At 37.5% G+C, this 26,544-nt stretch overlaps 2 long non-coding RNA genes across 2 annotated transcripts in view; both read left to right on the plus strand.

Moving 5' to 3' along the window:
* Positions 1–16,985, plus strand: part of LOC110386026 (uncharacterized) — a 55,727-nt gene extending 38,742 nt beyond the window's left edge. Inside the window, exon 2 of the long non-coding RNA XR_009973036.1 lies at positions 16,611–16,985. This is a non-coding gene — a long non-coding RNA (uncharacterized LOC110386026). The remainder of the gene's footprint in view (positions 1–16,610) is intronic.
* Positions 16,986–19,408: 2,423 nt separating this feature from the next.
* The window catches only part of LOC134198819 (uncharacterized), a 38,674-nt gene continuing 31,538 nt past the window's right edge, over positions 19,409–26,544 (plus strand). Inside the window, exon 1 of the long non-coding RNA XR_009973037.1 lies at positions 19,409–19,797. This is a non-coding gene — a long non-coding RNA (uncharacterized LOC134198819). The remainder of the gene's footprint in view (positions 19,798–26,544) is intronic.

The raw sequence follows: 26,544 nt of genomic DNA on the forward strand, positions 1-26,544 counted from the left end.
GCCTACAAGGGCAATAAAAAAAAAAAGTAGTTAGCATGGCATGTGATTAGGAAAAGTATGGATTTAAATGATTCATATGGATATGGGATTTCTAGCTGGAGAATCCTAATAATTCTGCCCGGCTATTAACAAGACAATACACGTGCTTCCTACACCCGCTTTTGTTTTTAGACCTACCTGCCAGTAAGTATCCTCGAGAGGATATTTTGGCTTCAATTTGGTTGATGGCTCGCCTCACGATCTCTCAGCCTGAGAGAATTTGCTCACATATGTCCTAACAAGAGTAATAATATAATATAATATATAAATATTTACTAACAATCACGCCACGTTAACTGGTCCCGTGATAAGTTCGTAAAGAACTTGTGTTACAGATACCAGATAACGGAAATAAATGTAAGATTTTTATTATACACATACATATATTTAATATACATCCATAGCCCTGGAAAACACATTTATATTTATCATACAAATATCTTCCCTTAGCGGGATTCGAACCCGCGACCCCCTTGTGTAGTGACTATGTCACTTACCACTACACCAGACGGCCGTTGAGTAGTGCTTCTCCGAATCTACCACCGCATACATTCGAGTTCGACGAAACTGGTGACTGGGTGACTGGTTCTTGAAATGATTGAAAGCACCGAGAATGACTCCCAGTAACTATAAATGCTAATTTCATATAATCCTTTTATCGGTGACCACACGTACACAGTCGAAAACACGTTTTTTTTATTCCTTAAAGGGGTGAAAGAGCTCACAGCCCACCTGGTGTTAAGTGGTCACTAGAGCCCATAGACATCTATAACGTAAATGCGCCACCCACCTTGAGATATAAGTTCTAAAGTGTCAATATAATTACAACGGCTACCCCACCCTTCAAACCGAAATGCATTGCTGCTTCACGGCAGAAATAGGCAAGGTGGTGGTACCTACCCGTGGGGACTCACAAGAGGTGCTACCATCAGTTGCGGGTTTGAATGTTCACGATTGACTTCCACGGTGAAGGAATAACATCGTGTAATAAAAATGAAATCCGCAAAATTATAATTTGCATAGTGACTGGTATTAGGACCTGTTGTGAGTCCGCACGGGTAGGTACCACCACCCTGCCTATTTCTGCCATGAAGCAGTAATGCGTTTCGGTTTAAAGGGTGGGACAGCCGTTGTACTAAACTTAAGACCTTAGAACTCGTGTGTCAAGGTGGGTGGCGCCATTTACATTATAGATGTCTAGGCTCCGGTAATAACTTAAAACCAGGTGGGCTGTGAGCTCATCCACCGATGTATGCAATAAAAATAAAATTAAAATACACTTTAACAATTATACAACTGTATACTTAATGTTATATATAAATAATTAAAGATACAATAAAAAATTTGCATGTCGAATATCATGTTGTGTTACACATTAATGCTAAATGCACTTATTATAATGCATGATTGTAATTGCGACAGAGTTCATTGACAGCAGGCCACGTTATAAGCGGCACGAGCAGAATCTGCAAATTTAATTGTTTCAAGAAAATCAATGTGTCATTGTGTTTTGTTTTGTAAATTCTGAGAGGTTTTCACAATGACAGTGTGTAATTGTGCTAAATTTTTTTATTTGTTACGAAAGATTCAACTAAATATATTGGACTAAACCGAGTTTTGATTTGGCTATCCCGAAGTGTTTTATGTTTAAATATACTGCCGTACGCTGTTGTATGTTAGTAATAGTATCATAATATGTTAGAAGCCTCCGCTCCCTCCGCTAAAGTATCTAAACTAATTATTCTATAATTTGAACTTGAGTCATTCAATTCAAGTTAAAAGACACGCGAATGAACAAACAAAATCATGAAACATTCACACTTATACTAGGTTTTTACACCTTTTACTAACGAAATTCCCGTTTAGTATACAAAAAGTTATAGTCATTTTTCTATCATATTTATAAAAAAATATGTCTTTCAATCAAAATGCACCCAAAGTATCAATGCACATCTGCCAGCGCAGTCGTAATTTTAATCTTTCAATGCCTTTCTCAAGTAGTTTGTTCTCTTGAAGAAGAAAAAGTGTAGAAGGCTTATGTTTTGTCGATATTTCTGTTAATAGAGTGAAGTATCAAAAAAGTAGCCTATGGAAACCTTGAATTCGTAGCGTTAGCTATTTTGGAACAGAAGTTAATTGGGAAATGTTTGAATTGTGCTAACGTTATTTTCAAGATATTTTTGCATGTAGTTTTGAACATTAAGACTGTCGCGATTGGTCTGCGCAGAAAATTCACCCGCTCGGTGAAAGATTTTCCCTTTTTAGTTTCCTCCCTAACTTCTTTATCGGCATTGGTGCTTGCGTTTCATAAATAAGTTTATATGCCTATAAAACTCCACGATTGTGTAAGCACGCCTCCTAACAATGCAAAGAGATGTGATGGAGGTTGAGGTATTGACGAGCGCGATGTCCGCCAGCAATGGGGCGACTATGCAATCAACAGTGTCCAAGGACAGAGATTGGGCATTGCTTAGACAAAATTCTAAAGCTCCTTCTCGTATGGTCGGTTGTACTATAGCTATATATATCACGCGTTAGTGATGTCAACAATTTGTTTTGGGTATGCGCCCGTTAAACTTACCAATAGCATTGGGGGCTTTCGTCCACAATAATCGCTGTTTTGTCTCGTCTCTATTTACATTTACGATTCCACGGGCTATGCATATGCGCCATGCGAACAACTTCACGGGTGTAGCTAGTACCTATTAGAATGTTATAATACAAAATGTTAATAGTACTGGTTTTCAAAAAGCCACAGTCGCAAAGAGCTCGCAAAACAAACTCGTTGGGTTTGTCGTATTTATGCGCTTATGTTGTTATTTCTGTTTTAAAAATAATTTATAATTCTTTTCTTAAAAAAAAACGAAATATTAATATTAATAAAACGAATAGTTCTCAGCGAACATCTCATTACTATTTCGCACTCTCCATTAAATAATCATAGACTTTCAATTGAAATGCTGCACAAGTGTTCCTTAATAATTTTCTTAAAGCGTATTAACATGGTTAATAAATTTTATGAAATGTTATTAGTAATGACGCACGCTGACCACCAATAAGGGTAGCTTATTATATGTATAAGTTTTGCTCATAGTATTGGACCATCTGGGAATTCAACTTTATTCTGTTATAGCCGTACTGGCCCGCTTCGCTGGGCATTTAAAATTAACATTATTATTTACTGTCATTATTATTAGGGAGTCCAACACTCATATTAATATTAGCCTATCCCTTAAGTACATGTATTTTCTACATGGATACCAAGTTTCAAGTCAATCGGATGCATGGTTCAGTAGTTATAACGGAACATCCTTAAAAACCACTGTAGATTTATATATTAGTATAGATTCAGATCGGTACCAAAATAAGTCACATTTTATTTGTCTGTAACCTCTAGTTTTAAGCAACTCTACGGAAGCTCAGAGTTCCCAAGCTCTGAATAAGCTCTGATCATTAGAGCGAAGAAGTCGCGTAAATCCTTTGTTGCCATGTAACGAACAGATTAGTTTGAGCAATCGGTTAGGTACCGTACGTATTTATTGTAAACGATACTTGGGCGTTTTTTTTTAAATTAAATGATTATTTTTGACGTGTAATTAGTAAGAAATTGTACATTGAAATGTTTTCGAGAATAGCGGACAAATAAAGAAATATAATGAATAAATTTCTTTGTGTGATATTAAAAAAATACAGATTTTTTTCATTTGGTATATTATACATATAATGTATTATTTTATTTATATCAAAATACAGTTTAGCTTAGTAAAACTATAGCACAAATTGAGTTGCTCTTATGAAGAGAAACAACATTTAAAGCTATTGCTTCACCACTATTTTTATATGTTTTTATATTTTAATATTTCAAAAATGCTTTTTATATGTCTAATGTTCTAATGTTTCAATAATCGAAATTCTATTTATGTCATCTAAAGAAGAATGTTATAAATAACATATTAACCTCTTTTAGGATTAATCGTATAGAGGTTACATACATTTGTAATTTTCTTTTGATTTAAAAAGAACACATCAAAACTTATTATAAATTAATTAATTATTAATAAATTATCAAATTTTTTTTCTTCTCTGATCTTCTCTGAAGATCTTCAGAGAATATATAGTGCTATTCACGAACTTAATTTCTTTAATCTTAAAAATAAAATTCTATTTTATACTGAAATTTGGTTTGACTTTGTTACATTCATTATTCCAGACCTTATTATGATAGATATTCATTATTATAAGTATGTTAATCATGCATTTAAAAATATTTTTAAAGTCAGCCATAACAACAAACATTCCATAGAAAATAGTCCGTGGAAATACAATTAATCACGTTCATAAAGAATTTAGAAACTCAGTGTTAATTAACCTATACAACGAATCTTATGCTTATTTAATTATTAATAACGAATATTATTAATTACAACGTCCATTACTGAGAACTTGGGAGGTCGACGAACCTCCTTGCACGATATAGCGAGACGTGGTATGAAAACGTAACAAATAGGGTAGATCTCCAAAATTAGAAACGAAAATTAGTAAATATAACCGTGTGCCTTAGAATAGTCTGCCACTGTGGTATGTGGGGAGAGAAAGAGAGAAAGAGAAAGAAATCATTAAGTGAAAATGAGTTATAAGTGTAGTTAAAAGCGGCGTATATGCTTTGTCATTATTTGACATGCGAATTTTAGTGCAGTGCAAGATACTATGATATTATATAATTTACCATTCATTCATCCATAATTCAACTAATAATTAAGAAACCTATTTATTTTCAATGTCGTCCCTAGGAAAATCATTTATGTAATAATAATTTTCACTAATAAGGTTATCTTTTAGTCTTTTCTTCAAATGAAAATCGTCTAGGTCTCTTAATTTCTTTGGTAGTTTATTAAATATCCTAACGCCCATACCTAGTATACTATTAGCCTTTAAAGTAGTTTTGGATTTTGGAAAAAATCGTTTGTATAATGAATCTAGACCCTTTAGTAAGTACATATATCAAGTTGGAAGTCGGAAATGCACTCTTTTCTTTTGTTACTTAGATGTGTGGATGAGATCACCACCCACCCAGCTTTAAGTGGTTACTGGAACCCATAGACATCTACAACGTAAATGCAGCAACCCAGCTTAAGATATGAGTTCTAAGGTCCCAACTTCTCTAGTCTTCTTTATACAACAACGGTAAAACCGCTGCCTTACCCCTCAAACCGAAACGCATTACTACTTCACGGCAGAATTAGGCGGGGTGGTGGTACCTACCCGTTGTGGACTTACAAGACGTCCTACGTCCTACATTTGTTAAGTATTTATTTCATTAGCAAAATTGGTACCAGCATCCGGGGTTTGAATACCGCCACAGTTGCATCGTTTGATACGAATATACCCAGGGATCTTAACTTTTAAGCCATGACGACTTCAAAACTTTTCACATTAGGCTCATATTGATGTTTGAAGGTTTTTTTTCGCACTTTTATAACACTAATAACATACAACCGTGTACTTCCGTTATTGATTTCAAGTTATTAAATAAGTAATTACATATAACTACAGCTTTAAGTGCACGGCGTTGCAAAAACGCTGAAAAATAGATTTCGCCAAAATTAAAGGTCGTGTTAAAATCCTTTAAATATTACTATTATCACATTACTATATGTATTTTTCTAGATTATTAAGTATGACAAAGTGTTTTATATGAGTTATAACAGTGACGCAAATTCAAAAGTGAACAAGTTCAAATTCACGATTGGGAATTTAAAACTGTAAGGTTTGCTTTAAAAGCTCTCGGGTTGTTCATGATGCTGATGTTTTAGCCTTCCGTGACGTGCAAACAATAGATTAATGTAAAAAGCTTCCATTCTGTCGGCTAAATACGACTCGAACACTGATAACATAAAAACCAAACGATCAAATCCTGCATATTCATTCTTATTTGTAAGATTTTCTGGAATATATTCAATTTTATTTATTTACTTAATATTATTGTATTTAATTTTAAATAAATAATATCTCTGTCTAGTAGTTTGTTATTAATTCCCTTGAAGTTAATCTCCAAACTTAATAATATGCACAACTCGAACCAGAACTCATATATCTATGATTTTCTTTCCTTTTTCTCCTCCTCCTCGCGTCGTTTTCCTCATTACTGAGGGTCGAGACTCCCCCGCTGCATCAGTTTCTCCCATACGACTTCCCTCCATCTGCCGCGATCCTTTGCTTCATGAAGGGCATTATGGAAATTGATGCTCAGAGAAGATCGTATTTGGTCCGACCATCTCGTGGGACTGCGTCCTCTGGGACGTTTGCCATCTACCTTTCCTGTCACCATCAGCTGTTCAAGATTGTGACCCTCTTTACGAGCAATATGTCCGAAGAATTCCAGCACCCTACGAAGGCATATAGTGGAGAGTCTGGCTTTGATATGAAGCTCTCTCAGAATAGACACGTTGGTGCGAAAGGCGGTCCATGGAATCTGTAGCATTTTTTTTTTTTTTTTTTTACCATAGACTTTTCTTTTTACCATAGATTTATTTACAAAACATGTAAGGACATATTTTTGTATCAGTAAATTATTTGCATTTAACTAGCGAAATCAAGGAATATAACGAGTCTAAATAAACTATAAAGAGGTAAATGACCTTCGATTCATGTTTTCGTTAGAACAATAGCAGTCATAGAGCACAGAGCACTAGTTATGTTTTATGTAATTACGCTTGTTCATGTCCCGTGACGCGAACGGTTCACGGACACTTCGAGAAATCATTCTGCGTTTTATTTCATGCTTTGCTGTATAAAATAATGGACTTGTTTTTTAATGTTTTCTTTGTTGGTAACGGTTATTTATATAAAAAATATTTTGAGCAAAAAATAATTTTTGTAAGAAATTTTAAAGCCATAGGTAATCTTCTTTTTTAAATACATATATGTCTTGATCATGAAGCTAGGGACTCAACGATATATTTATATTTTTAGCTTTTTAAAAGTTATAGTTATTTGCGGGAATGTCGACGTACCATGTACATGTTAATGCTTACTCGTAGTTAAAAAGTCCAATTATTATATATGTTCAATTTAACGCGAAACAACAATTTAACATTTACAATTACGAGTAGAAAATGAGGAGTGTAATTTTACGTTTTAGTTTTGGCGGGGTTTCTGTCTTCACCACAGACTATATCAATGTGTAGAGAACGCTGACAGTGGCTTTATGTAAATACATCTACAATCCATCACAGTTACATTTACTATAGACATAGAAGGCTAAACTTCTTCTGAGGTTCATGAATTCATGGCTCTTAGCTATCGGAGCCTAAATAATCCAGAGTAAATTGGGTTGCCAATTTTATAACTTGAAGTTAAGTGGTTTGTATATTAACTGTTTTCTTCAAACTGGAACGCACTGTTGCTTCAGGCCAGAAAAATAGAGAGGATGTCAGCTTTGGCCCACAGTACCGTTTTCACAGAAGCGAGAATTTAAGCGATATTAAACATTCCGATAAAGAGCCAATAAACTTGGTCACTAAACTAATGTATGTCTGAGGCGCGAATGCGACCTTCGACCCAGCAGTTAGGGGCATTAAATACGACAAAATCGGGAGAGATAAAACTATATACTAACATCACTTGGTCCCGATACAAACTTACAGGGTATGTACAATTTTAAGTCACGAATATGTACCTATATAAGTGTTTTTCACCTGAAGCGGATCACGGTTGGTATTGATTTGCGAAAGACAAAAAGGTAACGCATATAACCATATAAGCTCATTTATGATGCCAGGCCCTTTAAGTGTTTTTCTTAGATTACGAGACTACAGGATTGAATTAAAAAACTGGTTTAATTAGAGAAACTTTTACTTGATATTGTATTATACCCTTAATGGCGGTTTATGGTCAGCGATGCCACTTAACATCCGGTAGACGCTCTGGTTGTTACTAAAAAACAACCAATTAAGTACATAATGCCACAATTTTATTCATATTTTAGTTGTAAATTCGTGTAAAAGCATTTTAACACGAATTACTTATGGTCAAGCAAGCACGAATCTTTCATTAGTGCCTTTTTTTTTTTTTTTTTTTTTTTCCACAGGAGAAAATCGCCGGATCCCCACCCGCGCGGCAGGTGGGGTATGTGGGAGTTGAACCTCACTAAAAACTCCTGCCGCTCACAACCGGCGCCCTACCTCGGACCGGGCCGGAGCCCAGTCGGGGCTATTGAAACGGCGGGACAGGGTTGACGCAGAGCACATTACATCCATCCCACCGTCCCACGGACGCCGGACCGGTGGCCGCCAGCGAAACGACCACCGGTTCCCTCGTTCAGCGGGCCGAGAGCCCGCTTTGATGGCGCCGCGTTACACCTTCCCCCAGAGCGGTCGGGGGAACGCGGTCTACCATCACCCGGCTTCCTATTGCGGGTGAGCGTGCAGAGCACGCCACCCCTCGTCTGGGTCCCTCCCCGCACAAAACGGGTGGGACCCCTAGCTCTTAGGGGGCCAGGTCACGGATACGACCCCGGTCCCGACCCCCTGCTCGGCGGCGGCGGGTTTCCGCGTAGTGAGGAGAGCTTTCCCTCACTCGCCCCGCCGCCTCCTTCTGCGAGATGGTGCACTCGCAGAAGTCGAGCATAGCCTTCCATGACTCATCGCTGCCAAGCATCGACGCCACGACGCCAGGCAGCGACAAGTCAGGTCCTATCTTTGCGACCAGGACACGGCGCTGCACCTCCCAAGCGGGGCAGACAGCGAGCGTATGCTCCGCCGTGTCCAGGTCGTGTCCACAATGGTGACACCTCGTCGTCGGCTCAGCCCCTATCCGGCGCAGGTACTTCCCGAAGCATCCGTGCCCGGTCAGCACCTGCACCAGACGAAAGGTGAGACGTCCCTCGCCACGATTCACCCAGTCATCAAAGACCGGGTAAACCGCCTCGACGGTCCGTAGCCCCCACGTGGGGTTGGCCAATCGCCTCGACCACGACTCGAGCACGGACCGCCGAGAATGGGCCTTCCGCGCCCGCAGCTCACTCTCGGGGACCCGCGCCACGCCCCGAGCACGAAGCTCGCTGCGCCACCGATAGTCGGCAGCGAGCGACTCCGCCTCCAGCTCCCATGGCGGCGTCCCCGCCAAAACACACGCCGCCTCGAAGGAGACGGTGCGATATCCGCGGATGACCCTGATGGCAACGGTGCGCTGCGGCCGGCGCAAGAACCGAGCCATAGTGGCCCGGTTGCGCGGCTCAGCCCACACAGGTGCACCGTACAGGGCCATCGATCGCACCACCCCCGCGTAGAGACGGCGCACAACCTGATCCGGTCCCCCAATATTCGGGAGCAGCCGGCTCAAAGAACCGGCCGTCCCCATTCATTAGTGCCTAACGGATGTTCGGTGTGCGGTTCCGTAGATTTTGTTCAACATAATCGTAAATTTATCTTGTTTATAAGTTTATTATGAGAACTAAAGCCGTTTTAATAATTATGTACGCGACCGTTACGTGTAAAATTGAGTCAGGTAGTCAAAATGATAATGGTTTGTACGACTCGTTTCTAACTACTATACCAAGGTTCTAGTCGGTAGGCATAATATTATCTAATGCGTGCTTAAGAACGACTTGAAAGAATAATATCACTATGATTTATGCATATTTTTTTATGTATATTTGTTACTCTTTACGCAAAATTATTGAATGGATTTTGATGTAACTGTACAATAATATAGCTGACACACCAAAATAAGATATAAGCTATAATTTATTATAATACATTTTGAAGTCGTCGTGGCTTAAAAGATAAGACGTCCGGTGCATTCGTGTTGAAGTGATGCACCGGTGTTCGAATCCCGCAGGCGGGTACCAATTTTTCTAATGAAATACGTACTAAACAAATGTTCACGATTGACTTCCATGGTGAAGGAATAACATCGTGTAATAAAAATCAAACCTGCAAAATTATAATTTGCGTAATTATTGGTGGTAGGACCTCTTGTGAGTCCGCGCGGGTAAGTACCACCACCCTGCCTATTTCTGCGGTGAAGCAGTGATGCGTTTCGGTTTGAAGGGTGGGGTAGCCGTTGTAACTATACTGAGACCTTATATCTCAAGGTGGGTGGCACATTTACGTTGTAGATGTCTATGGGCTTCAGTAACCACTTAACACCAGTTGGGCTGTGAGTTCGTCTATCCATATAGGAAATAACAAAAAAAATCTATCTCTTATGTGTAAGCCATTATCGCCAAAATAGTGAACCATAAATACAATAAAAATTGATAATTTATTTATAACGCACATTTGCTAGTAAAAAATTTATCCTTATATCAAAATAAATACTTTTATCGCATCTGGTATTTAAAGTAGTTAAACTTTGCCATTTACACTACATCATTTGGACAAATATTTGAATAGTTATGACTATAAACTGAGGGCGGCATATTATGAAAAATGAGAAAGAAAATTCAATAAGATATAGATAAAATTCAATACCCGAAGCGAAGCGAGGGCGATTTGGTAGTATATACATAAAGTTTCAGTTATGAGGAAGAAGGCATGTTTCGAAATGGGTGGCGGCATTGGTTTGATGTTTATTGACTACGATATCCGCTTTATCCTAAGTTAACTGTGCGGGAAGTTTATCGTTTGAGGACAAATAATCGCGACTTCAACTCAAGCCAAATTCTATCATAATTATTTCGAAGTAGCAGTATAGTATCCGGCAATAAATATTGCACATCCATCAATGGAAAGAGCCAATCGGCTAACTTCGGCTTGCTTTACTTACTTGGGAATGCATTACGAATAAAGCATTCTTTCCGTCACACGATACACTAACAATCCGCTATGTTTTTTAAAAATCCTACCTATGCTGATAGCCTTGAGAGACTATATCAGCGTTACCCTAGCGTGTAGGTAAGCTCTCGGGGCTCAAACCGGAGGTGTTGCTAACACTGACCCTAGCTAGAACAGTGCTTCGCAGAATCTACCACCGGTTCGGAAAAGCGACTCACTTAGAAAATTCGGCGAGAAACTCAGTGGGTTATGTCTATGGGTTAATTTACTCGCCGAGCCCTTCGTCGTAAGCGACGGGTCCGGCGAGAACGGTGACCGGTGCTTGAGGTACCTAAAAGCACAGTTAATGGATCGGGATCCGCAATGACGTGCTTAGGGCGTCGTTGACTGTTTACCATTAGGTCCACAGGATCGGGGATGTAATTTTCGGCGGCCACGACAAGTGGATTTTCGTGTCGTCCGCTATGTACATCACATAGGTAGTGTGCGACAGAGATAACGCTCTGGCGAGCCGAAGTAAGTTATTTGTCTCTTTTCAAAGGTCGATTTCCAATATTTATCGTCGGGTACTGTACATGTTTTCCTATTTTATTTTCCAATTCTTGAAAATATGCGTTCGTTTAGTTCCATATTTAATAAATAAATTGGTTAGTCGTACCCATTGGGCAGGGTTTAATACTTATAATACTTGGCCATATTTGGTCTTTGATACTGAAAAGGCAAGGTGGTAATATTCTAAACCAATAATATCACATAGCGAAAGCTTTTCCATGTTTTTTAAACGCCCTACGTGTCTCCGTTGCAACGTTGGCACGCGAAGAGACGAAACGAGAAACATTTATAATTTTAAATAGATCTATTATTAAACACCAGTCATTAATGGTATTTATTATCTCGTTTAAAAGGTTAAGCCGGGTTGTTTGATATCGAGTTTCACGCAAGCCGTAGTGAATTCTAAAGGCGCGTGCTCCGGACAGCTGCTCGCGCAGATGCGACCGCGCATTTGTCCGGCACCGCGCCCGCTGCAAGGAATTATTCAATTTTAATTAACTAGCAAACGTCGGTTGCTTCGTTCGTGTTTTAAAAAGTCTTCCGGTCGGACATATTGAAAACTAGCAGCCGCATAGCGGCGAACGGTCGATGTTCACCATAAAGACACAAAAAAGGCAAAAGAAACCGGGGGAATTCGTTGTATGATGGATATTAATTCTGTAAGGATCATTTTTTATAGAAAATAAAAGTATGTGGCTCGAATTATCATTGTTTCTCGGTGCCTGAAATTGATAGATAATGAAAGAAACGGTTTTTTTCTGAGTTTAATTAAATACTAGATCCTGTAGTTTGTTCCGGCTTTATAAGGGTATATGGAACGATATCATATTTCTACATATTTTTAATGCGAAATAATTGTAAGGAGACCGTTAACACGAGCAATCGTTTGTTGATGTCTATGGGCTGTATTTAAAATCCGGAGAATCGGGAGGTCTGCATATGTAATGAAAAAGAGCACATACTAGCAGTAGACAGGAACCAGGATTCATTCGGCAAGGACATTAAGACGTGAATGTTGCTTTTTATTGCCTTAGATGTTAAAAACTTAGGTAAGAGCAAAATTTAAAATTATCTCTTTTCTTTGGCAAGTCTAGTTAAAATAGAATAGTCCTAATAAAAAACAAACACTTTAAAGATAACACAATTTTTAAGCTCGGCAGTAATTCATTATCGAAACGCATATTTGTCGAAAATCAAACGAACAAATCGTCGTTGTCAAACCAGAATCTGCTATGTGCACTTTTTGAGATTTTTCTTTTTGACCTTTTCGTATAGTTCACAGCCCTATTTACCGTATAAAAAAAACTGTTATGTGTCTACAGCTTTAATATTAATCTATAGCTTTCATTTGATATAGTTCTTAAAAATTCATCTTCATATAAAATTTTACACGAAAATGTTTTTATATTACTCGTTAATTCAAAATAGAGTTTTTGCACATAGCAGATTTTGGTTTGACAGCGACGAAATGTCAAATAATTATTTATCAAGTTTCATTAAATTAAGATTTGTTAGTGCGCTTACAAATAGATGCTTTGTTGTCTACGAGTATGCGTCTACGTACAAGACGTTATCCGTCGGTATTTGTCAGCGATGCGCCTATTAGATCTTTCGATAACGTTTAACGCATACGTTTACGGCATCTTTTGACGTCATTTCAATTAAATCTCACATTATTTTGTTGTTGCAATTAATTATCATGCTAGTTTTATCATTAAAGCACGAGCGGCTAATAGAGAGCTCTTGGATTTTATGATAATCCTTTTAAACATTTGAGCGCGAACCGTCGATACATCGACTCTCTATTAATGCGTATAAAATGCGGAGCGTCGGAATAGCGATTATTTGTGCAGTTTGATTATAGCACTTTTAATAAGTTCATAAAGAACATTTTGAAATAACGGCTTAAAATTATTTTGTTGTGTATTTTTGTAAATTTTTTTTTAGTCAAAGTTTTTCATAAGGTCGGTATCAATTCAGTATCCTAGACTATATATTCAGTATACCTATTCAGTATTAATCAGCCACAAACTTGAATATTCAAATAACAAGTGTGAGGTTTGTTAACTTAATATTATTATGTCGGTTGAAATAGCTGGCCGGATTTAAGCTTAGCCAGTGATCAATTAAATTAGCATAGAAATGTATTTTTATGTTAGGTCATCTAACTTAAACGTGCGGCGATTCAAAAAAACGAATAACGCCATCTATCGAGGTCTGCTATGAACTTTTAACTACTAACATAAAATTAAATGAAAAAATCGTGATTGTCAAATATTATTAACCGACTCAGTAGTTCACTAATAATCAACGGTAGGCCTTTTTATTTATTTATTTATTAATACGTGAAGCAAAAACTTTGTACCCCTTTTTACGAAAATTGCGCGGACGGAGGAGTATGAAATTTCCCACACTTATAGAGAATATAGAGAAGAAGTGCAGAATGCTAATATTTTTTTAAAATTATGAATTACAAATACATTAAATCAATAAAGAAAACATTACACACACTACCATGTATTTGACACAACACACATATATATATATAAACATACACTTTGTTTATTGTCAAACTTTTGTAATTGCTTAAAGTCTGTAGTGAAATTGAGAATAGGTTAATATTCTTTATCTTTAATATTACGAGTATTTGTCTATAGTGTAGTCTTGGCGAAATCTGTGACTATAGAAATATAATAGTCTTTGACAATAAAATCATAATAATGTCCAAACTTATAATTTTAATTAATTAAAGTCGAATTTCGACTACTGCGGGAACACTAGTACAGATAATTTTATTATAAGCTATCTGTGGCAACCTAATCACAGGATAGTCTGTCGGAGGCAATGTAAATGCTTCCGCCCACGGCATAAGTTCGAAGACTAGAATGCCTCGGATCGAACGGCCATAATGTTCTATTTAGGGTTCCTGGAAAAAGGCGCCATATTTTTTAAAACTCCTAGTGCTTGTCTTTCTAATTTTTCGTAACAGTATAGATTTACGTTTAGAAATTGCAAGAATTTTTATGCTAAATATTACAAAAATTCATTCAAACTTCCTAAGTCTTCGTAATCGCAAATACTGTACTAAATTATTTCATTCATAAAACTGACCACACCCACGCAATCACGAAACCAGTGCTATAGGCAGCGCGGATGTGAACTCAGGGCGAGGCTGGGACCAGTTTTTACGTCCTTCCCTCAGGATACGGCCTCTCATCCGGCGATCTGTCGCGACCGTTCACTCGAATTGGAGGTAATGACGACGTAATTACGTACATTACATTTTAAATGAATGTTTAAGGATTATTGTAGTACCTGTTTTTAACACGCTCTGCTTACTACGACCTGTAAATATGTAGGTACACATATAACTATGAATCTTTCAATGTCATTTTCAATAACTTTAACGCCAATTAAGTGTATTATTATCTATGCTTAACGCATCCGATTGACTTAAGCATTTGTACCCGTATTAAAGATCAATATTAAAAGACTAATGTCCTGATCAGTGTCATTGGGATTAAAAAGACAGCTTTAATTAATTATTTTTTTCGGTGACCAGTATTGTTAATTACCAAGAGTAGTAGATTATCTGTGTGCTTGGTGCGAGTTTCTTAACTTTCTCGATAGCGTAAAAGTTAGCCCAAAGTATGCAGTTGGAATAGCGCCCCTAGCGGCAAACGTACGCAAACGGTCCCATTCCATACAAATATGAGCTAACTTTTACGCTATCGAGAACGTTAAAGAACTCGCACTAAGCACACCTTGCGGGTCGGGGATTCGATATTAGAATGTGAATTCCGAGGACAATAATCGACAAACGAAATCTCAATCTGCGTTTCAAATTTGGATTTAGGTTTTTCCTATTCTTCAAACAAAATTCACGATTGTTTATTACGAACCGGACAGAAAGCCGATTGCAACTCGCCTGCGTCCGTATTCACGATTGGAAACATGAGGTAAGCTAGATAGGAAATTTTTAAAACAACTGAAAACATCTTCATTTAAATATGTTATTCGGAAGTTTTGGAACGAAGTTCCTTATGGAACATTGCGGAGGGGTACCCTAACCGGGATAAAACGTCCGTAACGTAAGATTTTTATTAGTAATGCACATACAGAGTACGACTTAAATTTGTAATAATGTACAAAAAATAACATATTTTTTTATCATTCATTGACCACGATCTCAAAGCGTTCGTTTGCGCAATACACTAACTCTTATGCAAACAGCCGTGAATGAAGTGTACCACAATAAGTTCGCACGTTACCGAATGACCGTGGGTTGTTACGAAACCTCCAGTTTTATTTTCTTTATACCTCGAATAGAACCTAAATTAATATTTTTATAATAATTCGTTTCTATCCGGTGTCCCACGACAACACACATCTTTTTTTTATTAAAGTTATTAGTGGCCAATAATTTCAGACGAGAATACTCGGGCCCAAGCCAACGTAAGTCAACGACTACCTTCGAGTTTATAATTTTACAGTGTTCAATTTTACCGTTGTGGATTCTATTTGAAGTCAACACCTGCAGCTGTTATCAGCAGGTGACGTGTCCCACAATCGTTGTGCCCGCTTCGCCTTATGCCGCCTTTTCACGGCATTGGCCCGAACTTCAATGTTTATTGTTCGATAATTTGGTGAATATTAACAAAAACTAATACTAATTACTAACACGCAAAGATACCATACAATTATTCCGGTCTACCACTGTTTATTATTGCGAACAGTGAACCTTCAACTACGTCTTGGTGCTTGTTCAAATTTTACATATAAAACTAAGCATATGTACCGATATTTTATACCGGTCATCGTCCTCGTCGAACCCGTCGCTTGCGACGAAGGGCTCGAGGAGTGAATTAACACAGCCCACTCAGTTTCTCACCGGATCTTCTCAGTGGGTCGCGTTTCCGATCCGGTGGAAGATTCTGCAAAGCACGGCTCTTGCTAGGGTTCGCGTTAGCAACGTCGTCAGGTTTGAGCCCCGTGAGCTCACTTACAAGCTCGGCGAATCTAGAACAACCCCTCGACGTTACTAGAATAGGTAGAAAGAGAAAGAAGATATTTTATATATGTGTATATTCACAGGATGTGTAGATTGAAGAAAACTTTCTGAGAACAAAATCCATTTAAATAATTATATTTCTTTCGTAAGAGCATTAATATCAGTGTGAAGCTATCTGCAATAATTACATTACGGGTAGCATTAAAACTCAGATTTTATTTCGCTTGCAGATTCGAAGCCCATTATAATGCTGTTGACATAACCACGCTTCCGGATGTAAGGAACTGTTTCAGTAATACGTACCTAAGCTAAGAGCCGGAATTATCAACTTTAGTGGAGCGTGTTTAAGGTTTAAATTTCTGGATTGCAACAAAGTAAAATAAGCCCCACAATACGGCAGGATTCGATACATTTTGTTCGGCAGCTATCAATACATCAGTCGCTGTAAGTGGGCAGTTAGAATTTATAAAAGTATTTCACTCTAACTTTATTATTGCAATATTTGTATTTTTTTTAAATTTTATTTGCAATGTTTAATTCGATTGTATATTCATTACGGCTATGTTTTACACATATTTTATTTCAATTAAAATTAATTTCCTGTATTATTTTGTAATTATTGAAATGTTGCCTTATATGATTAGATTAAGTTTCAAGCCAATCGGAAAAGAAACAGAAGCCCATCTCGGAGTATATCCGAAAATCTATAGGTACTATAAAAATGTGTATGGAATTTTAATGTAACAATGTTTCGATTGTTCTTTTTTTATTTTTATTTTTTATTGCTTAGATGTGTGGACGAGCTCACAGCCCAACTGGTGTTAAGTGGTTACTGGAGCCCATAGACATCTACAGCGTAAATGCACCACACACCTTGAGATATAAGTTCTAAGGTCTCAGTATAGTTACAACGGCTGCCCCACCCTTCAAACCGAAACGCATTACTGCTTCACGGCAGAAATAGGCGAATTCAGTGAAAACGCGGTTTATTTCATATTTATCACAACACAATCATTTTGTTCCTATCGATTTTGGTTCCAGAAACTTTTACTAAAACGTTGGTATTAATTCAGCACTTCGTTATCAAAACGGTAGTTGTAATTATTAACACCGAATAAATGAACAAGAAAACACGAAAACAATATTTCCTGTTCACTGTAACAGTGAAATAATGAAACATGTTTCCATTTATCAAAGTTACGTAATTAATTGTTTTTTTTTGTTGTTGTATAAAACATAATTTGTATTTTTTTTATATGGGCAGACGAGCATACGGCCCACCTGATGGTGAGTGGTTACCGTCGCTCATGGACGTCAGCAATGCCAGGGGCAGAGCCAAGCCGCTGCCTACCGCTTAATACTCTCCACAAGCCTCGTTTGAAGAAGAACATGTCATAGCGCTCGGGAAACACCGTGGAGGGGAGCTCATTCCATAGCCGGATGGTACGTGGCAAAAAAGATCTCTGGAAACGCACTGTGGATGAACGTAGTGGCTCCAGGTTAATTAGTAAATTTTAACAAAGTAATGTTAGCAGTTCGTTCATTGGTTGGCAATAAATGCTTAGTATTTGTGTTAAATCACTTTTTTATTAACCACGCATTTGGTTAAATGCGTGGACAAGTTCAACATATTTATTATTATGTATATATCAACAACGTAAAAGCCGCTTTGTGAAATTAGTTCTGAGTATCAGTTTTACAGTACGTCTGCCGCATCCTTCAAGCCGAAACGCACTACTGCTTCACGGCAGAAATAGGCAGAGTGGTGGTACCTACCCGTATGGATCCACAAGACGCCATACTAATAATAAAATTCTTAAGGGAACCTATATTCCCAATCTTGCCATATTCGCAAACTATATTCCCAAGGGAATATTTTTCGCCGATCCGAAATAGTTTTTGAGAATTGCTGGATTTCTTAGTCCTTGAAATTTCTAGAAATTATACCTAGCCGGATTTTCAACAAGAAAAGAGTTGTTGGGTGCCTATACTGTTAAAAAATGTACCTTTTAACAAAAACGTTCTTATTTTATTTATAAATCTTCATGCTGCGTTTGCTGCACAACACACGTTTGTCACGGTTACACCATACTCCATCTCCTTGTCTTTATCGCATTTTGACTTGAGATGTTTCTTATATGCATGTCGAAGATTCCTAAAAACATCTGGTTCTGGCAATAGTTCAATATAAAAACGGATAATATCCGAGAATTGTATAGCTATTCGAATGTTGACAACACTGCTTTTCTCGTGTAAGAGTTTGTTTGAAATAGTATTTCTTTAGTTTCAAGCTACTGAAATAATGAATAATCTCCGACAAAAACAGTCCATGTTAGTTTGATTTGAATTACGACCGAAAACCAGACTGCAACAAAGACGAACGTAGATGAATTGTAAAATTAATAGGATAAGGTTGGAAAATGGGGCGGTGAAAGAAATACTAAATTAAAATTAATGTTACCCCTGTGGTTTTATCACAACAGCGTAATAGTCGTAGTGGCAGATCGAAGTGGTGATCATCAAATACTATTAAAAAAAATTCATTCATTTAAACTACAAAGGTATTAAGTAATACCTATTTACTATAGATTCATATCTGTATATTGGATATATGAAAACTTTATTTTGAAATCATTGACTATCAAGATAACATACTAATTAATGACACAATCGATAATGATAAAACGCCGCTTCCACCAGCTCGTATCGTTCACAAATAACAAACGAACAGATTTGTAAATAAGAAATAATAATAAAATCGTCATTTATAGCTGTAGTTTACATCGAAACCGGCTTCGGACATCCGATGTATGTATTGTTTGTATTTACAAGCACTCGAATAACAATGGGTTAGGCAATCGTTGTCGCGGCCGAGCTCACTCAGCGCCCGCAGTGACATCGTCGCCTGCTGTGTCAACTTTATCATTGTTTCGCATTTTCGCTTACATCATTTACATTTTTAGCGTCATCTTCAAAATTAAAAGTCGTTATTTCAGTTACGAAAGCGCATTTAGCACGAGGCATCGTTTTACCGCGCCGCTGTAAATCATCGATCGACCAGGGTCTCGTGTAGGCGCGTGAGTCAGGTGTAGCAAGTAAACATAGGGTGCCGCCGACCCTCATTGTGTGGACCGGTGGCGCGAACATTCGCGGCACGTCCTATGTTCGACGTTTTGTTTTGGAGCACCATCCGGTTCCTAGTGGTGGGGGAGAGGGGACAGGTGGGCGCAGGTAACGCGATCGACCTGAGCCAGTCCATCTCGGTGTGTCGGGCTGCGCGAGCGCCTCGCCCGTAATAAATACTAACTAGTATGGAAATGGCTAGTCATTCCGCGACAGGTGCGCGCCCGCGGCGTTCGTGCACGTGTGCTGTTAGTGAGTGCGCAGCCGCTGCCTCCCGCACCAGCATGGCCAAAGGTGAGTTTTCTTCCTCAAAAATTCGTTTGCTTCGTTCTTTTCATAGAAAGAGCGTCCGGTGACGCGCATCTGCCGTACCGTTTCGACGCAGCTGCTGTTCTTTGAATAAACAGGCCACGATGTTTTTTAGTTTGACATTCGTCTCCCGTTGTGCCCTTCGGCGGTTCTAAGGGCTCTAATACAATTAAGAGCGGTTAAGAAATGCCGGGTTGGTTCACACGTTACCTTACGTCACACGTCGTGGTATATTTCGCGTGTCTGTGTAAATATTAGTATCGATAAGAGTCGCGAGTGCGTGTACTGCACTACTGTTATCGATTCCACACATGCGTCACGTCAATTGTTATCTCTGGCGGATCTGGGTCATTGTTCTTTTTTAATTCGTGAACTGGTACTGTATTTTTTAATAGTTTGGATCAAAATTCCGTAAGTTCGTTTTTAATCCCTTTAATTTTATGATTGCCAGTACTCAAAATACACGTATACCTACATACTCCATTTAGGTTAAGAATGATTAGCAGTTTTCAACTTTACACATAAAAAAACCGCTCGTTTGCAGACAAAAATGATTATAATATTAAAATACACATTTATTGTACCAATAGATGTACGCATGACTGATACACAACAAAGCTATAGGACAGAGAAAGCCATAAAAAAATTCCGAATACTGTCGCAAACTCCGGTTTTTTTCGTCTATCTTATCTCGCTTGGCAATCCAAAGTAAAAAATGAATTACAGAATTACATTTGTCATTTTTAAATATTAACTATTTAACTAGAAGCGGTAGTATCGCTTGCAGTCAAACCTCCACCTTCAAATAATTCACTTTTAGCGAGTATTTGTGTGCACAAGTTTAATACAGTATATTTTTAATTGAACAAGTTTCATTTCTATCTTACAAATTAAAACGAAAACGTGTGATATTTTCGTTTTAACTAATAACAATAATCCTAATAAAATCAAAACTTTATGCATTAAACATAAATAGTTTTCGGCGGTAGTTTTGAACAATTGGTTGCCAAGCAATTACATACAAGCAAATGATAAAATATTCAGAGGATGGTAGGTAGATCGGCAACTCGATTTTCAAATCGTAACGAATCGATTGAATCGTAAATTTAAACGATTCCCAGAAATCTAGAGACTAATGTTCGGTTGCCACGACAACGTGTCAACATTATATTTTTGTGCAATTATTTTTATTTCACTATGCCGCGTGTCATTTTTCTATCAGGTAACAAAAATATCATTAATAAATAGTTAATTAAAGGTTTAGAACAAGAAATCACAATATAAATTTTATTTAGGAAAACAGTACATACTGGAAAATAATAAATTACGTATATGGGAAAGTTCATTAACCTGTTAGTGTTAAAAAAAAATTAAGTATAAGTTAAACGGTTTTGTTCATGTTTCGTATTGTAAAATGAATGACATCTCTTATTAGAATTGGAAACCATACATCTGTATTTATGTATAGAGGAAAAGACAAAAAGCAGTGAAGTACCATTTTCTTTGTGTACCGATTTTTTGGCTTAGTAACAATTAATGAGCTTTAGTATTTGTTATCAACAAAAAAAACTTGAAATATTCAGAATTTTACTTAAAAATTTAAATTATAAAGTAAATAGGAGGATGTATTACATAAAATCAATACATAAAACGATGTTCAGTGGTTATTGTTAAATTTAATTTAATTATCAATTGGAATATTACATTTAGTATCCTTTCGGCTGTACGCTCATCTCTATTCTCTGCGATGACACAATCTACATACATTTCGGAACACTCTCATCTTATTTTCGTCATAAAACTAATGCAAATTTTTCATGTAATGTTATTTGTTTATTGACACACGTTATTATATGAGGCTTAAGTGGGTTTTTACGGCCGCGATGACGGTTTTGTCGCCGGCCATTATTACATGCTTCGTTCTTTATGGCTTCGTCAATTCAAATATTGTCACTGTTTTTGTTTGCTATTAAATGATAAATTGCAAATGTTAAAACCTATCACTGAGTCATTGACTTCGTTTACGTTTCCTGTCAAGGTAATGAGCTTCGCCTTAAGTCGACTCAAATGTATCGCATTGGCTGCAATAAACATTTAGTTGATGAGCTAATTTTAAATGACGTCATTCCGTTTCCTATTCCTAATATTTTGGAAATTTATTTTTATATTGTTGTTGGAAAGATGTGTTTTTTTTTCTAATTGTTTTGCAATCTGTCGCCAACCTTAAGGTAAATGGCTGAGGTGTGGTATTCCTTTGAAAAAAAATATATATGAATTAGTTTAAGGCATGGAGTTAATAAGCTAACTCTATGGTTTAAGGTTTTTAGGATTCGAAGTTTGAGGAAAGAGGTCGAAGACGAACGTTTCGAACAGGCAGTGATAATTTAAATTAATTGGAACACCATACTTGTAAAGATACAAGGAAGAGAAATAATCCGAAGAAGAATTATTTAAAAAACATTACATATGAGTGAGAATTTCTGAGCTTGTGTTTTTTTATAAGCGTAATCATAAAAAAGTACTATACATGAGGTACTTACTATTTAAATATGTCTTTATTAGTTTGAAATGTTTCTGGATGAAATGGAATGGAATCATTTAATGTAATTTTCACTTGCGTTAAGGCGTGTGATTAACTTGAAATTTTGTACACCTAACAAGGACCGATGACATAACAATAATTTATTACATTAGTCTAATGTCCTGTCATCTGTCAACAGGATAAAAAATACGCTCTTTGTTGAGTGCAGCTTTTCATGCACGTTCTCATACGTGTATAGTTGTTAAACTATATTTTTATTTAAGCAACTTACTACATATTAAGTTGTACGTAGTAACTTGCTTAAACATTCGTGTTTCTAAGTCGTTTTTTCGATGTGATGAAACTTAATATAGGTTGTTGGGCGATTAATAAAAGGTTTCTGGCGAAATATTGCATGTAATGACAGCTTGATGTTTTTTAACAAACGAGTTGATTTCATAAATTAAATTGACAGTGAATTAAATTAAAAAAAAAAAAATATATTAAATAAAAAAAAAAAACAAAATTCCCTCAAATAAATTACCGTATTTATAAAAATAATAGAACCTATTGTCTTCACCGAAATAAAGTAGTTTTAAAAATTACATTTATACAAACACCGACGCCAACAACTTCACACGGCAACAAATTACCGTATCATTTCGTATTCCCACGTGAAAGCTGGAAAATCAAGTGTCTATACTGTCATAAGAGCAATAAAACAACACGTACGGCAGGATTGCTTGTTACATAAATGTTCGCTGTTGCTTTGTCATTATTTTAATGTGTTATTTATACTTTCTAGAAAATATTACACAGATAGAAATAGGTACTTGTTTAGTCGTTTTAAAAGTAATTAACTGAACCGCACTTACGAATATTAATGTTTGTGACTATAGAGTAAGTGTAGACAGAAGAGAAACGAATTCATGTTTAAGAACGTTAAATTGGGATTCCGTTGCAATATTTTTCAATGGGATTTAAAAAGTATTTTTTCCGTGAGTATTTAAATAGCTTTTAAAAAATTAATCGAATGATTCATAGAATTTAGTATGAAATATATAAATAAATCGTAATTCGACTAGCAGATCGGATCGCGGTATCCGCGCTGCTTTTTAGTCTGGTATCGTCACGCATCGTCTCTTCATAACGGAACCAACACAGATAACTCGAACTATGCGAAGCTACCGAATATCTATTCGAGTCGTTGAATACTCTTTTAGCAGTATTGAGAACAATAAACGCATAAGTTAATTCAAACAGATTTCTGTTTATTTTTGGTGTAGACACTTGCATAACGCCAAATGCACATCGCTATTGTCGGAACAACAAGTATGTTGAAATCTGAATAATGCTTAATATTAGGACTGGCTCGTGTTTGACTTTTATTACTAATTGCTTGATCGTCTGCCAACGTATGCTGATAAAAATACAAATTTTAATAGCAATAAACAAAATAAGAGCGTTGTTTGTAATAATAATAATCTGTCCTACATGACACTGACAGAAGTGACATTTTTTTTTTTTAAGAGATTTTATGACCTGGTAACTAAGACCTTTAAGTCATGTCTTATTTTACTTTATATTCTTAATTTTATGAAAAATGATAATATGGAGTGAAATGAAATGAAAATGATTAATTTGAGACATTAATCAACTGAGATGAAATTTAATGAAATGAAATGATATGGGATGAAATATAATCGCAGTAAAATGGTGGTCATTTACTGAGATTTTTTCAGTGGACTTTTTGGAGGAACCCGAGAAGTTACGTCAAGCAGCTTTGTTTCATTTTCCCACATTTGTGCACTTTCACAGATATTAAACAGTTAATAAACCACCATTATTACACATTTAAACCTGAAGAAACACTAAATAGACAAAATAAAACAAATCACACAACTTCACTCCTCGCGTTCCCGCCAAAAAGTCACAGAAGTGACAGAGTTGTGAAGGGAACAGATAATCACAAGGAAAAAAAATCTATCCACAGATTACAGAAGAAATTTTGCTAACAGCTGCTCCTGTTATCTCTTCGCGCTTATTTGTCAAGAACTCAGTCAGTGACAATAAACAAAGTCACATCACAATTGATAGATGCCGACAAAAAATCCAATTAAAACAATCGAATACAAACCGCGAACGTAACTGGTGTTTTTTCTTATGTAGCGTTTAAAAGTCGTTGCGTTTTATTTTTGCGCTATTAATTAATTTAATCTGTGGCACAATGAGGCGGGCGGACTCTGAACGCGAAGGACTATTCTGTTTATATATTTTACAAAGTTTGTTGCTTGATTTAGAAACACAATCACTGCATCAATGTTGTGTTTGTATTAAAATTTTGGTAATTAGGCCTGGATACTGTGATAGCTGATGAGTATTCACCAAAATGAAGGCTATTGAATTAACGTCCATTTTACTTTGAAGAAACATCAAATTATCATGTCAAATTTTAAGTACGGTTTTTGTTTCATCTTTTTTTTTTTTTTTTTTTATTGCCTTTGTAGGCAGACGGGCATACGGCCCACCTGATGGTGAGTGGTTACCGTCGCCCATGGACTTCAGCAATGCCAGGGGCAGAGCCAAGCCGCTGCCTACCGCTTAATACTCTCCACAAGCCTCGTTTGAAGAAGGACATGTCATAGCGCTCGGGAAACACCGTGGAGGGGAGCTCATTCCATAGCCGGATGGTACGTGGCAAAAAAGACCTCTGGAAACGCACTGTGGATGATCGCAGTGGCTCCAGGTAGTATGGATGAACTCTACTCCGGTGGCGGGCGGTGCGATGGTAAAAACGAGATGCTGGTATCATCTCGAACAATTCCTCAGAGCACTCCCCATGGAACATACGGTACAAAATACAGAGGGAACCGAAGTCCCTCCGCAGACCCAGAGGCTCCAAACGATCCGAGAGAATGGGATTATCGACAATCCGAACGGCCCTCCTCTGTATGGAGTCAAATGGAAGAAGCTGGTATTTGGGAGCCCCAGCCCAGAGATGGGAGCAGTACTCCATGCGAGGCCGGACTTGTGCTTTATAAAGCAAAAGTCTTTGTCCAGGCGTGAAGTACCGCTTCGCTCTGTTGAGGACTCCCAGCATTTTGGACGCCAACTTGGCTTTGCCTTCCAAATGACTCCGAAACTGGACATCGCTCGAAATGTCGACCCCAAGTATCCCGATACTCTCGGAAGGTTGCAGGGATACTCCTTGGAATTGCGGCGCCATGACAAAGGGGTCCTTCTTCGCAGTGAACGCGCAAACTTGTGTCTTTATCGGGTTGAATTGAACCAAGTTCAATTCACCCCATTCGGAGACTCGCCCCAGAGAGTTCTCCACTTCAGACACAAGTTTTGATCGTCTCTCTTGCACCACGCTCCGAGAGAGACTCTGATGGCCGATATATCGCGCATCCCCCGTGCTGTCATCCGCATAGCAATGCATGCCATCAATAGACAGCATGTCATTGATATACAGGATGAAAAGCGTGGGGGAGAGCACCGAACCTTGTGGAACGCCAGCGTTAATGGTCATGGTATCAGAACAGTCACCGTCTACAACGACCGTGATGCTCCGCCCACCCAAAAAGCTAGCGATCCACTTGCAGAGACCCTCGGGGATCTAGCTTTCCTAATAAAACCAAAGAATAATTGGAGCGAACAATATTTATTTTAATGATGTATCACAATTGCGTTCACATTGTTAGAGATATGACGAATCTAGTCTGTTCGAGAACTCGGACCATGAAATTGTGTGCACGAGGCGTATCGGCAATTTGCGTCAGTTTTTTTTTCATCACAGTCACGACAGGCCGGATTCCTCGTCGAGCCAATCGCTGGCTAGAGACGGTGTAATTGGGAGAAACTACGCCACCGCAAACGCTCGAGATCCATTGTCGACCAACTTAATGAGAACTTTGAAAACCGACTAAGTATCTAAAATGGTTAGTGTTTTAGAGACACGAAGGACCAGATTTGATTTGCCGGTCTGTAATGACACTGTCTTCTGGCTGTGTGTAAAGTGACTCTTTCGGCCCTTTTGTCCCGGTGATAGCGGTTTGTGTGATGCTGATGGTTCTTCGGCGGATGTAGAATTGACCACTCGTCGGCGATGATTATGTATTTTTTGTTCTGCCTTTTTTTTATGGACAGATTGTCATCTTATAACATGAATTATTGAATGTAGGTATGTAAGTATTTCGGTTTCGGACTTA

This window comes from Bombyx mori, chromosome 4 (genome assembly GCF_030269925.1).
Source record: "Bombyx mori chromosome 4, ASM3026992v2".
Lineage (NCBI taxonomy): Eukaryota > Metazoa > Arthropoda > Insecta > Lepidoptera > Bombycidae > Bombyx > Bombyx mori.